Consider the following 5148-nt stretch of genomic DNA (forward strand, 5'->3'; position numbering starts at 1 on the left):
GTGATCGAGCACTTGATCAAGCCAGAAGCCGGACCTAAATAGCCATTACTTCCCAGTCGACTCGACCACCCACTCGAGCATGCGCTCGACCGTGTACCTGTTCGAGTCTGTAGTAGAGTTTGTTGATGCACACAAGGTCAAAAGGCAAAAACAGTCTTCAACAGCCTATTGACAACATCCACAGGCTACAAAAGGGTTTGAGACATAAGCAAGGAAGAGTAGTTCAACAATAACAAGGTCAAGACATCATGGAGCAACAAGCTGTCCATGAGCAAAGACCAAGGCACATTGGTGCAGGAGATGCACCCAATACCCACAACCAAAGGGCTGGAATTGTGCCACTTTCAGTAGCAAACAATAACTTTGAGATCAAGAGTGGATTGATCTCAATGATACAAGCAAACAAGTTTCATGGGTTGCCAATGGAGGATCCACTAGATCACCTTGATGAGTTTGACAGAATCTGTGGCCTCACAAAGATCAATGGAGTGAGTGAAGATGGATTCAAATTAAGGCTCTTCCCATTTTCTCTTGGAGACAAAGCTCACCTTTGGGAGAAGACTCTACCTACTGGAGCTATCACCACATGGGATGCATGCAAGAAAGCTTTTCTGGCCAAGTTCTTCTCCAATGCAAGAACTGCTAGGCTGAGGAATGAGATTTCTGGGTTTGCTCAAAGGAATAATGAGAGCTTTTGTGAAGCTTGGGAGAGGTTTAAAGGATTCCAAACTCAGTGTCCTCACCATGGCTTCAGCAATGAGTCACTTCTAAGCACCTTGTATAGAGGAGTGCTTCCCAAGATAAGAATGCTTCTTGACACAGCCTCTAATGGCAACTTCCTCAACAAGAATGTGTAAGAAGGATGGGAATTGGTTGAGAATCTTGCTCCATCTGATGGCAATTATAATGAGGACTATGATAGGACCATAAGGAGCTCCTCAACTGATCAAGAGGACAAGTATAAGAAGGATTTGAAGATGGTCAATGAGAGGCTTGACAAGATCCTCCTCAGCCAATCCAAGTCCATTCACTTCATTGGTGAAGAGGAAGCTCCAGTTCAAGAGGGGGAGCCTGACTTTGCTGAGTTGTGCTACATGCAAAACCAGGGAGGATTCAAAGGCTACAACCAAAGAGGTTTCAAGAACAACAATCTCTCTTATAGGAGCACCAATGTGGCCAACCCTCAAGACCAAGTCTATCCACCTCAACAACCTCAACAGCAACAAAACTACATCCCCAAGCAACAACACCAAGTGTTCCAGCCCCAATTGTGTCCCCCACCAGGGTTTCAGACTAACCAGGGCCAGGAACAAGACTTAAGAGCAATGATGCAACAGTTGTTGATTGGGCAAACACAAGGCAAGATTGAGGAAGCCAAGCAGTTTGCTGAGTTGAATCAAAGGCTCACATCACTGTACAATGATCTGAACATGAAGTTTGAAGGTCTCAACTCCAGAATGAAGTATATGGAAAGTAACATTGCCTCTACTTCAGCTCCTAAACCCAACCAACTCCCTGGAAAAGTTGTTCAAAATCCAAGGGAGTTCACTGCAAAAGCCATTCATATCTCTGATGAAGAAGTCACTGAGGACAGTGAAGTCCAAGTTTGGGGGAATTCATTAGTTACTGAAGCCCCAAGTGACGTTTGTGCAAAGCAACTGGAGTCTGTTATTGCACCCGACCAAGTACTCGAACAGCCACTCGACCGAGTGCATGCTCGAGTGGTCGATTGAGTTGCAGACTCAGAAGCTGTCAAGCCTGCTAAGTACATTCCTCCTGCTTACAAGCCACCTCTTCCATCCCCAGGACGTTTCAAAGCACAAAAGATTAAGGAGCTTAGGGAAATCATTGAGAGAAAGGAGATGATGGCTAAGCAACAAGAGGAAGAGAAGGTTTTGAAGGAAGTGGTTATGATTGAAGAAGCTGTGGTTGAGGAAGTGTTGGCCATACAAGAGATCACCATTGCTTACCAAGAAGAGGAGAGAGGACCTGCCTTGGAACAGTATGATCCATATCCTCTCTACAAAGACTTTTTGCTTGATTTGTCAAAGAAGAAGGCTGAAGCTCAAGATGAGAAGGATCTTGAGGACCTTGGAGGAGTTATCATTCCAATCAAGCTTAAGGATCCAGGTCCATTCTATCTGCCTTGCACACTTAGCTATCTCCACTACAACCAATGCCTTTGTGATTTGGGAGCTTCAACAAGTGTGATGCCATACTCCATAGCACAAAAGCTTGGGAGAACTGATTTCAAGTCCACCAACCTTCATATATGTTTAGCTGATGGGTCAAACAAGGAGATAGTTGGAAGGTTGGAGAATGTCCCAGTCAAGATAGGGAAGGCAAGGGTTCACACTGATTTTGTGGTGTTGGAGATGGACAAGGAACCTGAAGATCCAATCATTCTTGGAAGGCCATTCCTAGCCACTGTTGGAGCAGTTATTGATGTCAAAGAGGGTCTTGTGACCTTGAACATTGCTGAAGATATAGCCATGAAGTTTAACATCTATAACCCAACCAACCTTCCAACCATTGATGATCAACCTTTTACTATCAAGGACAAAGGGGGTCAAGAAGGTTCAAGTGGTGAAGCAACTCCAAAGGCTAAGCTCTCCTTTCAAGATGATTCTGTGGAAAAGCTTAAGAGGTCAGTTCAAGAGTTGACTAGTATGGTTGAGGATCTTCAAGTTAAGCTGAACAAGAGGTCCTTAAGGAAGGCAAGACCAAGGCTCAAAATCAAGAAGAAACATGGTTTGTGTGTTAAGGGTGAGGTGATCAAGGATCAACTTCACAGTGATCAAGAGGTTCCAGGGAGGATTTCATCACCTCCTTGGTATCTAAACCAAGTCTAAAAAGGACACCAAAGTCAAGCTTAGTGACTTTAAACAAGCTCACTAGGGAGGAAGTCCCTAAGGTATCCTTTGTAAATATGGTTTATTTTCCTTGTAGTTTTGATGTGTTTTCTTTTTTGTTTGTGTTGGACAGGCCTTTAGGTGAGAATGTAGTTGGGTAAGGAGGGAATTAGACTTGGAGAAGGAGACTCGCAAGCCCACTCGACCTATCCATGAGAGGTACTCGACCGAGCTGGAAAGGAATTGAGGCCCATTTGATCTTCAAATCGCTAGAACGATCAAGTGGAGGGAAGAACAAGAAGAAAAATTTTGAAATTTCAAAGTTTGGTCAAGGTGCTCGACCGTGTACAGTCGAGTGTGGGGTCGAGTGGCAGCAAAAAGCAGGTCAAAGATTCCCATTTCAAATTTGAATGGTATGGACGCTCCACCCTTGTATCTTTGTCCCCTTAGCTTCTTTATATAGACCTTGCACGAAATTATACCTCTCACATTCTCTCATTTTCTCAAAACCATTGAATTCAAGTTTTAAAGTCTCTCTCATAGCTTATCTTTTGCTCAAGCTTAGTTCTTTCAAGTTTTTGGTTCACTAACCTATTAACTTTGAGCTTTGAGTCTATTCCCTTCAGTTCTATTTGAAAAATGTCTTCAAGAATCACTAGGAAGTCTCAACAAACCGCTGCAACCTCCATGGAACGTCATGATGCTAGCCTTGAATCAAGAGGAGAAGCTGGAAGGGCCACTCGACGCCCCACTCGATCATGCACTCGACCGAGTGGTGGTTCGAGCAGCCGGTCGAGCCAGATGCCGCGTCCAAGGAGAGAGAGAGTTGAGGAAGATCCTGAGAGGACTGAGAGTGAAGAGGAAAGGGAGTCAACTCTCAATGAGTTCATGAGGAGACACAAGGCCAAAGGGAAGAGGCCAGCAGTTGAGGTTGAACAAGAGGAGAGTGAGGAAGAAAGTGAAAAAGAAGAGATAGAGGATGATGGAGAAGCTGAGTCCTGTGGGTTCTCAAAGAGGCAACTCTATGATGCTTTCATGAGAATGGAGTTCTTAGGGACTAGATATCCACACAAGGAAACCATGGAGAAGCTAGCCATTGGTGAAGATGTGGAGTATCTCTTTGAGAAGAGCAACCTAACTAAGTTTATGGGGCTTTGCATGGAGGGATACAAAGAAGAGAGTTGTGAGTTTCTAGCCACAGTCAAGCTGCATACATATGCAAGGAAGGATGCTGAGTTTGGAGCTGGTCACATTGCTTTCACAATCAAAGGGAAAAGGTATGAACTTTCAATGAAGAAGATAGCCAATGTGTTTGGTTTTGAGGTTGGGAGCAATAGGAGTTTGATGATTCCAAGAGAAGAGCTCTATGCTGTGTGGGAGACCATTGGGGACAACAAATACTACTCATCCTCCAATTCCAAGAGTTCAAGGATAAGGAGCCCAGTCCTAAGGTACTTCCACAAAGCTCTTGCCAACACCTTCTTTGCTAGGAAGGAAACTGGGAATATTAATGAGGGGGAGCTAAAGATGATTGATTTGGCTCTCAATGGAGTCATCTTCCAAGCAAGAAATGGCACCATCATTCTTGGGAGCACTGTGGAGACTGACCTAGCAATGGTGCTCATTGACCACATGATTTACTTGAGAAGTTGGGTAGGCAAGTTGGAGAACAAAGGATCAAGAGGAGCACTAACCATTGGAGGCATCATTACTCCAATCCTACAAGCTGCTAAGGTTCCACTTAGAGGAGAAAGGGTTTCACCAAGATGGATTGACTCTAGCTACCTCACCTCTACTCTCATCCTAGCCAAGGAGATGTATCAAGGGAATCACATTTTCAACTTTGAACTTCCAACACTTGGGAAAAAGCAACTGATTTTGCCTAACCAAGAGCTCACCACCATTCAAGAAGGAGCCAACATTGACTTTTGGCCAGCTGAGGAGCATTTGTTTGATGGGATAGTTCAACTTAGAGTTGATGAAGCTGGAGATGTGCAAATGGCTGATGGGGAGGAGCAATTTTACTTTGAGGATTATGAGCTCAACCCAAGAGATAGTAGAGGTCAGCAAGGTCAACATTTTGACACTCGTGGTCCAGCTCGACCCCCCCACTCGAGGACGTACTCGACCGAGTCCCGGTCGATCCCCATCGTCGAGCTGCCCCAATCTCCACCTCCAAGTCACCAACAAGACCCCAACTACTCCTGTGACAGCATGCAGATGGATGTGGACAACTACTTCCACAATCCCTAAGGTACCACAATCACCTTCCCTTGTAGATATCATTGCATTTGAC

General features: G+C 44.7%; 1 non-coding gene across 1 annotated transcript; it reads right to left on the reverse strand.

The window, feature by feature from the left end:
- Positions 1–644: 644 nt before the first annotated feature.
- On the reverse strand, positions 645–751 carry LOC147950119 (small nucleolar RNA R71). The gene has a single exon (XR_015565080.1). It is a non-coding gene; the product is annotated as a small nucleolar RNA R71 (small nucleolar RNA).
- Between the last annotated feature and the right edge of the window lie 4397 nt (positions 752–5148).

Source organism: Camelina sativa, chromosome 1 (assembly GCF_030686135.1).
Source record: "Camelina sativa cultivar CO46 ecotype springtype chromosome 1, ASM3068613v1".
Taxonomy (NCBI): domain Eukaryota; kingdom Viridiplantae; phylum Streptophyta; class Magnoliopsida; order Brassicales; family Brassicaceae; genus Camelina; species Camelina sativa.